The sequence below is a fragment of the Garra rufa genome, chromosome 16 (genome assembly GCF_049309525.1).
Source record: "Garra rufa chromosome 16, GarRuf1.0, whole genome shotgun sequence".
In the NCBI taxonomy this organism is placed as follows: domain Eukaryota; kingdom Metazoa; phylum Chordata; class Actinopteri; order Cypriniformes; family Cyprinidae; genus Garra; species Garra rufa.
In genome coordinates this window covers 13,419,832-13,431,189 of record NC_133376.1, presented here as the reverse complement: position 1 = coordinate 13,431,189, position 11,358 = coordinate 13,419,832, and the positions used below count along the sequence as shown (strand labels likewise).

Genomic DNA, 11,358 nt, shown 5'->3' with positions numbered 1-11,358 from the left:
ATCACGTGTGACCTTTCCAACATTATTACATAATCCACAAGGTCAGCTAGTGCAAGATGAGCATTTGTGGTTAAAAAGTATATACAGTGCCTTGCAAAAGTATTCATTCATTTTTCATTTTTTTCATTTTGTTTTGTTGCAGCATTATGTTAAACTGCTTTAAATTACTTTTTTTCCACATCAATCTACATCTCATACACCATAATGACAAAGCACAAAACACGTTTGTAACACCTTTGCAAATTTATTAGAAAAAAAAAAAACTGAAAAGATCCCGTTGCATAAGTATTCATACCCTTTTCTGGGGCACTCGAAATTTAGCTCAGGAGCATTCATATTGCTTCTAGATGTTACTACACTTCGAGTGGAGTTAAACTGTGGCAAATTCATTTGAATGAGTATGATTTAGAAAGGCACACACCTCTCAGAAAAGGTCTAACAGCTGAAAATGCATATCAGAGCAAAAACCAAGTCCTGAGGTCAAGATAACTGCCTGTAGAGCTCAGTGACAGACTTGCGTTAAGGCAATGATCTAGGGAAGAGTTCAGAAAAAAATCTGCTGCATTGAAGGTTCACAGAAGTATGTAGCCTCCATTATCCGTAATGGAAGATGATTGGAACAACTAGGACTCTAGAAAATGTCTGCCAGCCCCCATCCAAGCTGACAGAACTTGAGAGGTGAAAAGGTGAGGCAAAGAATGGCAGATAATTGCCAAATGCAGATGTGCAAAGCTTGTCACATCATACCCAAAAAGATTTGAAGCTGTAAAGGTGCTTCAACTATGTACTGAGTTAAGGGTATAAATACTTATGCAATGTACTTATTTCAGTGTTTATTTTTAATAAATTTGCTTTGTCATTATTATGGTGTATGGAGTGTAAATTGATGTGGGGAAAAACTCATTTAAAGCAGTTTAACATAATGCTGCAACAAAACAAAATGTGAAAAAAATGAAGCGGTATGAATACTTTTGCAAGGCACTGTAAATGTACATTTTTCTAAGAAAATGGCAGTTTGTTTCGCAAGTTATTCCTCGGCTGGGATCATGTAGAGCCCTTTGAAACTGCATTGACACTACAATTTGGACCTTCAACCAGTTGATCCCTAGTGAAGTCCACTACATGGAGAAAAATCCTGGAATTTTTTCCTTAAAAAAGATAATAATTTCCTTTCGACTCAAGAAAGAAAGACATTCTCCTTTAAGCACTCAGTGTCACAGTTGCAAACGCAACAGCATCTTCTTCCATGAGGGGCTTTGGCATCATGGCGTCTTTGTTTCCAGATAGTATATTAAAAAAAACCAACACACATCTCCAATAAATCCTGTAGACTTCAACCAATTAGATAACGACTTCAAAACTCCAGAAGTGTGTTCACGGATGGAGATGCGGAAGAAAAGAACTGTTGAATAAAGTCATTATTTTTGTTTTATTTTTGCACAAAATATTCTCGTAGCTTCATAACATTAAGGTTGAACCACTGATGTCACATGGACTATTTTAACAATGTCCTTACTACCTTTCTGGACCTTGAACATGTCCCTTGTGTTGCTGTCTATGCAGGGTCAGAAAGCTCTTGGATTTCATCAAAAATATTTTAACTTATGTTCTGAAGATTACCGAAGGTCTTACGGGTTTGGAACGACATGAGGGTGAGTAATTAATGACAGAATTTTCTTTTTTGGGTTTACTATTCCTTTAGCAGTGACTGGTCAGATTGTGATGGTCCAACTCACATCTGACTTATTTTTGCAAAATAGGCACTATGACCTAGAAACAGAGATGCTTATTGACATAACTGACCGAGACATATGGACATAACAGATAAGTATGTCTTGAATAAAACAAATGCGCTTAAAATTAGTTCGAAATAAAGTAAGCTTAAAATAAAACGAAGTTACAGTTACAGTTTTGGCTTCAGTAGCTGTGAGGGAAGTGTAATAACACCATTGAACCCCCAGAGGGAGCTCACTGTCTGTCAAATTCAAAGACACTTGCTGCGTCCCAATTCGCCTACTTATACTACGCCCTAAAAGTATGTACTCTTTTTGTGAAGAAAAAGTACATACTTTTGAGTATGTAGCAGAATAGTAGGCGAGCTTTGGGACATACTACTTCGTCATAACTGCTTTTTTAACGGACGCTCTGTTGCTTAATCCTGTCACTGTTTAAACTGCCCTGTCAATCATCACAGTTAACATTTGGTTAACATTATCTACTTTTCGTTTAATTTAATTTCCTACCGTATTAGAGAGAAATGAAGAGGCACGTTCTTTCAGGAGTCTTTCATGCCGAGAACTCTTCTGCTCGTGTTTGCATAATTATGCATTTAAACGTTAATGACCAAACCTATCATTATAAAAGTTCATAATGTTGCTGCACATGAAATATAACGAGGGTAACATTTAAAAAATATATTTTTTATCAGGTTACACACTGATTATTTATCACTCAATCAAACCCCTTTCTCTATCTGTCCGTTGGTCGCGCATATCCTCCATGTTTGTAGTTTTTTAACACTTTTTATGCGTGTTTGTAGTTCTAATCGAATCCTCGTTCACGGCGCAGTGTGTTGTGGGCAATATTAGCCGTTAGAGTGTGCATTGATCCGCACTTCGAATTCTGAGGTTAAGTAGTAGACCATCCGGGAATCTTTGGAATACTTTTTCAAACATACTACGATTTGGGACATACTAATTCTATTTTCGAATACTATTTAGGACGGATAGTATGCGAATTGGGACGCAGCAACTTACTAGTGGCCTCAGTAAGTAAGTGTCGTTTTTGCCCGCTCATCTTTCAGTGGTTATGGGTTTACACCGGGTAAATAGCCCGGTAAGCAGCTACCTGAACCTTGCAGAAATACGCTCAACCACACAATACTCTATCAACCATATAATAACAAAGCCTTATGATTAATAAAACAGTATTTGGGGCAGTGTTCCAATTAAATTCGAGTGTATTGTAGTTGTTATAGATCGATTCCAGAATGACGAAACCCATTCAGTAGTCACGCACATGGAAACTCCCCCCTTCTTCGGAGTTTATGCGTTGCGTGCTGAGAGAGTAAAATGATGTAATGAATTCATTCCAAGCACATATAGTCAGTATTATGAGGTATATATGCCACTGAGTAAAAAGGCAAACCGCATTACATCTGACTCTAGTGATATTCACTATTACAGCCCTCTGTGCCATTCTCCTTTTCTCAGTTCTTCTTCTTCTTTTTACTCTTGTTAATGAAAAACGGGGCTCTTTCAAGTAAGTTTCAAAGGAAATTCCATTTATACATAAATCTTACCATGAAAAGCGTGAGTTTGTTTTCAGATTTTTCATTTAAATATAATACAAGACACTAATATGTGACCCTGGACCACAAAACCAGTCATAAGTATCAATTTTTCGAAATTGATATTTATAAACCACCTGAAAGCTGAGTAAATAGGCTTTCCATCCATGTGTGATTTGTTGATAGGACAATATTTGGCTGAGATACAACTATTTGAATAATCTGAGGCTGCAAAAAAAAAAAAAAATAATAATAATAATTAATTCAAAATATTGAGAAAATTTCCTTTAAAGTTGTCCAAAAAAAGTTCTTAGCAATGCATATTACTAATCAAAAATTTCAAAAAGTTTTGATATATTTACGATAGGAAATTTACAAAATATCTTTATGGAACATGTCCTAATGATTTTTGGCATAAAAGAAAGATTTATCATTTTGACCCATACTATGTATTTATCTTACCATAAAAAGCGTGAGTGGCACTTTTAACTGAGTCTGTAACATTTTTAATCAGATTTTTTATTTAAATATCATACAAGACACTAATATGTGACCCTGAATATCATAAATATTAATTTTTCGAAATTGAGATTTATAAATCACCTGAAAGCTGAGTAAATAGGCTTTTTTTATTTGTTATGATAGGACAAAATTTGGCTAATATACAACTATTTGAATAATCTGAGGCTGCAAATAAATAAATAAATATACAAAATACAAAATATTGAGAAATTTCCTTTAAAGTTCTTGGCAATGCATATTACTAATATTACTAATCAAAAATTTCAAAAAGTGTTGATATATTTACGATAGGAAATTTACAAAATATCTTCATAGAACATAATCTTTACTTAATGTCCTAATGATTTTTGACCCATACAATGTATTGTTGGCACATATAATGTCTACACATACACTATATTGCCTAAAGTATTCGCTCACCAATCCAAATAATCGGAATCAGGTGTTCCAATCACTTCCATGGCCACAGGTGTATAAAATTAAGCACCTAGACATGCGGACTGTTTTTACAAACATTTGTGAAAGAATGGGTCGCTCTCAGGAACTCAGTGAATTCCAGCGTGGAACTGTGATAGGATGCCACCTGTGCAACAAGTCCAGTCGTGAAATTTCCTCGCTCCTAAATATTCCACAGTCAACTGTCAGCTGTATTATAAGAATGTGGAAGCGTTTGGGAACGACAGCAACTCAGCCACGAAGTGGTAGGCCACGTAAACTGACGGAGCGGGGTCAGCGGATGCTGAGGCGCATAGTGCGAAGAGGTCGCCAACTTTCTGCAGAGTCAATCGCTACAGATCTCCAAACTTCATGTGGCCTTCAGATTAGCTCAAGAACAGTGCGCAGAGAGCTTCATGGAATGGGTTTCCATGGCCGAGCAGCTGCATCCAAGCCATACATCATCAAGTGCAATGCAAAGCGTCGGATGCAGTGGTGTAAAGCACGCCGCCACTAGACTCTAGAGCAGTGGAGACGCGTTCTCTGGAGTGACGAATCACGCTTCTCCATCTGGCAATCTGATGGACGAGTCTGGGTTTGGCGGTTGCCAGGAGAACAGTACTTGTCTGACTGCATTGTCCCAAGTGTAAAGTTTGGTGGAGGGGGGATTATGGTGTGGGGTTGTTTTTCAGGAGCTGGGCTTGGCCCCTTAGTTCCAGTGAAAGGAACTCTGAATGCTTCAGCATACCGAGACATTTTGGACAGTTCCATGCTCCCAACTTTGTGGGAACAGTTTTGAGCTGGCCCCTTCCTCTTCCAACATGACTGTGCACCAGTGCACAAAGCAAGGTCTATAAAGACATGGATGACAGAGTCTGGTGTGGATGCACTTGATTGGCCTGCACAGAGTCCTGACCTCAACCCGAGAGAACACCTTTGGGATGAATTAAAGCGGAGACTGAGAGCCAGGCCTTCTCGTCCAACATCAGTGTGTGACCTCACAAATGCGTTTCTCGAAAAATGGTCAAAAATTTTCATAAACACACTCCTAAACCAGACAGCCTTCCCAGAACAGTTATAAGCTGTTATAGCTGCAAAGGGTGGACCAACGTCATATTGAACCCTATGGATTAGGAATGAGATGTCATTTAAGTTCATATGCGAGTCAAGGCAGGTGAGCGAATACTTTTGGCAATATAGTGTACCAATAGATGGAAATACCAAAAGACAGTCTAAATTCATTACAGAAGCACAAGAGATCAATTTACATGCCAGTGAGGTTATACACAGGAACGTTTACGATATTATTTCCAGATCTGCTTTATGAGGCTAACAAATTCCTCGTAAACATTTAGCAATTACAACCCGATCATGTGGACATATGTGGCAATGCCCTGTTTCCACCTTGTATTTGTTATAGACCTTTTTCCTGAACGCGGAAGTCACGCCTGACTAAGAATGCTTTGTATTTCCTGTGTTTATCGTCAAAGTAGTGTATATTCCGAGCTGTTAGTCTAATGTTAAAACTATTAAAATGTTTTTAAAAAGCACATGGCACCATTACATTGCAATGTCACGATGACCATCATTTGTCAGTGCCTCACTTTTTAAAGTTCAATGAGTGTGTAAATGAAGCTGCCGACATTAGCTACATTAAAAACAGATGGACGCTATTTGAATGGGTACAGAAGAGCATCCAATCTGAAGTAACGTTATTATAAGTAATGTCGGTGCTCATCGTTTACTCAGGAAAAAGGTCTATAATGGGATAGTTTACCCAAAATGAACGTGTCAGTAACGTTGCTGTCTATACAGGGTCAGAAATCTTTTGGATTTTATCAAAAATATCTTAATTTGTGTTTTGAAGACATTAATGACAGAATGTGCATTTTTGGGTGAACTATCCCTTTAAGAGTGGCTTGGCCGTTTGTGCGTTAAATGTGCGAGGTTTTCTTCATAGAATATTAAGGGAAATATAACGTTACAGCTCATTCAGTCAAAATATACGGATAAAGATTATTTGTAGTGCAGCATTATGATTTGAATTCGTTTTAATCTTTTTGAGTGGAACGTCGCCAAAACGCAGTAGGCTCGCTAGGACAAAAATGGATGGTCTGGAAAACGGGTGAGTGATGACAGGACTACAATTGGAAATAGATGAAGTGTGTGAGACATAAAATCACCGTCTGCCTTTTCAAGGTGTTACTCAGATGTGCCCACAGATTCAACCGATTTAGTCACAGACTACTGAAACAGCACCAAAACTCTTTTTAATATGTCTATGTTTGAGTAGGTCGGGAGGAAAAAGTAGTAACATCGTTATTTAATTCAATACTGAAGGCAGTTTTACTCACAGTTAAATATTTGAGTCATGTTTCTTCCATTCCAGTGATGCTGGTGAGGCATGAAGAATGACATGCTGAGTCACGCTGTCAGAATGAGCTCAACATGTGCTGCCCTACGGGATCAATATAGAGTATAGCAGACATGCACACATCTCCACAGAAAAGGTCTAAGGTAAGAAATATTTCAATGCATAAGTCTACTGAAAAGTCTAAAAATATAGATAAACATCTTAACTATAATTAAAGGAATAGTTCAACCCAAATTAAACTTCTGTTAATAATTACTCATCCTCATGTTGTTCCAAACCCGTAAGACCTTCGTTCATCTTCAGAACACAAATTAAGATATTTTTGATGAAATCCGAGAGCTTTCTGACCCTGCATAGACAGCAACGCAACTGACACGTTCAAGGCCCAGAAAGGTAGTAAAGACATCATTGAAATAGTCCATGTGACATTAGTTCAACCTTAATGTTATGAGGCTACGGGAATAGTTTTTGTGTGCTAAGAAAACATTGGTGAAATTGTTGAATAAAGTTGTTAAATTTGTATTTGTGCACAAAAAAGTATTCTTGTAGTTTCATTAACATTATGGTTGAATCCATGGTTGGCTAAAAATAGTCTGAAAATAAGTCTAAAGATATATAAATAAATGTATTATATACTATAGAATAAATGTATAGATACTTTAAAAAAAAATAGAGAGAACTTAGCTTTTCATTTTACTTCAACGAAATGGTTGGTTTTGGACTTTTATTTGTTTAATGTCAAAAACATCCAAAAGTTGGTGGATACAATGCAGGACATCTAACACATAAATGAAGAAATACAGTGCCTTGCAAAACTATTCATACCCCTTCATTTCTTTTCAAGTTTTATGTTGCAGCCTTATGTTCAACTGCTTTCAATAGCTTTTTTGTCCCACATTAATCTACACTCCATACACCATAATGACAAAGCAAAAAACTGGAATTGCATAAGTATTCATACCCTTTTCTGGGACACTTTAATTTAGTTCAGGAGCTTTCATATTGCTTGTAGATGTTACTACACTCCGAGTGAAGTTAAACTGTGGCAAATTAATTTAAATGAGTGTGATTTTGAAAGCCACACACCTCTCAGACAAGGTCTTAATAGCTGAAAATGCATATCAGAGCCAAAACCAAACCCAGAGGTCAAAATAACTGCCTCTAGAGCTCAGAAATTTGTCAGTCAAGGCACAGATATCTGGAAGAGTTCAGAAAAAAATTCTGCTGCATTGAAGGTTCACACAAGCATGTAGCTTTTATTTTCAATAATGGAAAAGGTTTGGAACAACTAGGACTCTGTGCAAAATAGACACTATGACCTAGAAACAAAGATGCTCATTGACAGAGAAAACAATCTACACTCCATACACCATAATGACAAAGCAAAAAACTGATTTTTGTGACAACTTTGCAAATTTATTAGAAATAAAAAAAAAAAAACTGAAATGATTCCATTGCATAAGTATTCATACCCTTTTCTGGGACACTTAAAATTTAGCTCAGGAGCATTCATATCGCTTGTAGATGTTAATACACTTCGAGTGGAGTTAAACTGTGGCAAATTGATTTGAATGAGTGTGATTTTGAAAGGCACACACCTCTCAGACAAGGTCTAATAGCCAAAACCAAGCCCAGAGGTCATAAGAACTGCCTGTAGAGCTCAGAAATCTGTGCGTCAAGGCACAGATATGGGAAAGAGTTCAGAAAACAGTTCTGCTGCATTGAAGGTTCACACAAGCATGTAGCCTTTATCAATAATGGAAAAAGTTTGGAACAACTAGGACTCTTCCTAGAGCTGGCCTCCTGGCCAAACTGAGCAATTGATGGAATTGATGCAATAATAAAAGAGTGATGCAGTAATACTGATGTAATGAGGTCTCATTTATAATGTTATATAATTTATGATTAAAGGGAAATTTGCATCGTAGTACTCTCGATAAAGGAAGAGGATGACGCAGAAGATAAGAATTGTTGAATAAAGCTGTTATTTTTGTTTTCTTTGTGCACAAAAAGTATTCTCATAGCTTCATAATATTACATTTGAACCACTGCTGTCATGTGGACTATTTTAACAATGTCTTTACTACCTTTCTGGGCCTTGAATGTGTCAGTTGTGTTGCTGTCTATGGAGGGTCAGAAAGCTCTCGCATTTCATTAAAAATATCTTAAATTGTGTTCTGAAGAGGAACGAAGGTCTTACAGGTTACAACATGAGAGTGAGTAATTAATGACAGAATTTTCATTTTTGGGTGAACTATCCCTTTAACATGATCAGAGATGCTTATTGACAGAGAAAACAATCTACACACCATACACCATAATGACAAATCAAAAAAAAATTTGTGACAACTTTGCAAATTTATAAAAAAAAAAAATTGAAATGATTTCATTGCATAGGTATTCATTCTGGGACACTTAAAATTTAGCTCAGGAGCATTCATATTGCTTGTAGATGTTACTACACTTCGAGTGGAGTTAAACTGTGGCAAATTCATTTGAATCAGTGTTAACTTTGTTGACGAATAATTTTCGTCATAATTTTCGTCAACAATTTTTTCACAGACGAAAACGAAACGATAACTTAGTAAAAACTTGTTTTGAATGACAAAAACTTTTCATCAACAAATAAAAACAAGACGAAAATGTTATGGAGGGACGATTTAGGAAGAGATTCATTCAGAACGAATCTGCTGCATGGTAGGGAGGTTAGATGTGTACATATGAACTATATCATAGTCTATGATCTATCCTGTGGGAAATAAGCTGGCATACATTTGCTGCAGGTCTCATAAAACGTTAAAAAATGTCAGTATCTGGGAGTAAGAGAAGAGCAGACATATGGATAAATTTGACGACGCAAAAGAGAACTTAATGCGGTCTGGTTTTCTGAGCACCTTTCACACAGCACACGAGTAAGTTACTCTTTCGCATATCATGAACGGAGAAATACACAAAAATGATGTTGAATTGTCTGTTTTTGTCCAGTATTCACGTAACCACACTCGGTTACATCTTAGGTGAATGTAAACAATTGGGAGACTATCAGACGTGTATCAGTACATTGCATCCATGCGTTCGGTCAACAGGGGACAAGGGACAGCATTTAGTTTCTATTGTCTGTGGCATTGATGTTAATCAAGCAACAAAAGAAAGACAGAAAATCACTCACTGCTCTTGACTGAGTCACTTTAGTAGCCCTTATAAATATTAATATAAATGTATTTATATAAATAAATGTCTGCTTGAAAGAATGAAAAATGGTAAGTTGTTATAAAGAATGCATAATTAGCCTATATGTTCTATTTGTTCATTTTGTTCTTGTTTCTATTTTCAACATTAAATATCATGATAAAACCTTAATATGAAACCTACATAATGAGTTTGGTAATTTTTGAGAAATGTTTAATAAATGCATTACAGTGTAACTAAACCCATTAGATTTTAGCTGACTAAATCTACTGTAGATTTAGTCGACTAAAATCTTTTGGTGTTTAGTTGACTTAAACTAGACTAAAACTAAAACCAATTCAGATGACTAAAATATGACTAAAACTAAATGGCATTTTAGTCAATAGACTATGACTAAAACTAAATCAAATGAGTAGGATTTTGAAAGCACACACCTCTCCATAAAAGGTCTAAGAGCTGAAAATACATATCCGAGCAAAAAACAAGCCCTGAGGTCAAAAGAACTGCCTGCAGAGCTCAGAAACAGGCTTGCACCAAGACGGTTCACAGAAGCATGTAGCCTCCATTATCCATAATGGAAGAAGATTGGAACAACCTTGACTCTTCCTAGAGCTGGCCTCCTGGCCAAACTAAGCAACTGATGGAGAGGGGCTTGGTTATACTTGTGACCAAGAAGCTGATGGTCACGCTAGTTGAGCTTTATAGTGGCGTTGGCAAGACTCAATCCTCTCCTCAATGAAGACACATGAAAACACATTTGGAATTTGCAAAAGAGCACCGAAAGAACTCTCAGACTGTGAGAAACAAGATTCTCTGGTCTGGTGAACCTCAGTTCCAAGCATTATGTTTGAAGGAAACCAGGCACTGCCATCCCAACAGTAAAGTGTGCTGGTAGCAGCCTCATGCTGTGGGGCGGTTTTTAACCAGCAGGAACTGAGGAACTCGTCAGAGTAGAAAAAAGCTCAGTGCACCAAAATATAGAGATAGCCTTAATGAAAACTCATCATGTCCAGAGCATTCAGAAGGTCAGACTGGGCAGAAGGTTCACTTTCCAACAGGACAATGACCCTAAGCACACAGCAAGAGTGGCTTATATATAGACAACTCTGTGAATGTCCTTGAGTGGCCCAGCCATAGCCTGGGCCTGAACCCAATCAAACATTTCTGGAGAAACCTGAAAATGTCTGCCAACCTCCATCCAAGCTGACAGAGCTTGAGAGGTGAAGAGGTGAGGAGAAGAATGGCAGATAATTGCCAAATGCAGATGTGCAAAGCTTGTCGCATCATACCCCAAAATATTTCAACTAAGCATTGAGTTAAGGGTATGAATACTTATGCAAAGTACTTATTTCAGTGTTTTATTTTTAATAAATTTGCAAAGTTGTCACAAAAATCTGTTTTTGCTTTGTCATTATGGTGTATGGAGTGTAGATGGATGTGGGGAAAAAGCTAACTTAAAGCAGTTGAACATAAGGCTGCAACATAAAACATGAAAAAATTAAGGGGTATGAATACTTTAGCAAGGCACGGTAAATACACAAAATTCATG

General features: G+C 37.0%; 1 long non-coding RNA gene across 2 annotated transcripts in view; it reads left to right on the top strand.

Annotated features, from left to right (window-relative positions):
- Nucleotides 1-2,604: 2,604 nt before the first annotated feature.
- The window catches only part of LOC141288015 (uncharacterized), a 31,976-nt gene continuing 23,222 nt past the window's right edge, over nucleotides 2,605-11,358 (top strand). Inside the window, exons 1-2 of one of the 2 annotated variants that reach the window (XR_012339606.1) lie at nucleotides 2,605-2,767; nucleotides 6,636-6,763. This is a non-coding gene — a long non-coding RNA (uncharacterized lncRNA). Of the gene's footprint in view, nucleotides 2,772-6,635; nucleotides 6,764-11,358 lie in introns of both variants that reach the window. The other variant, XR_012339605.1, reaches the window with a different exon arrangement.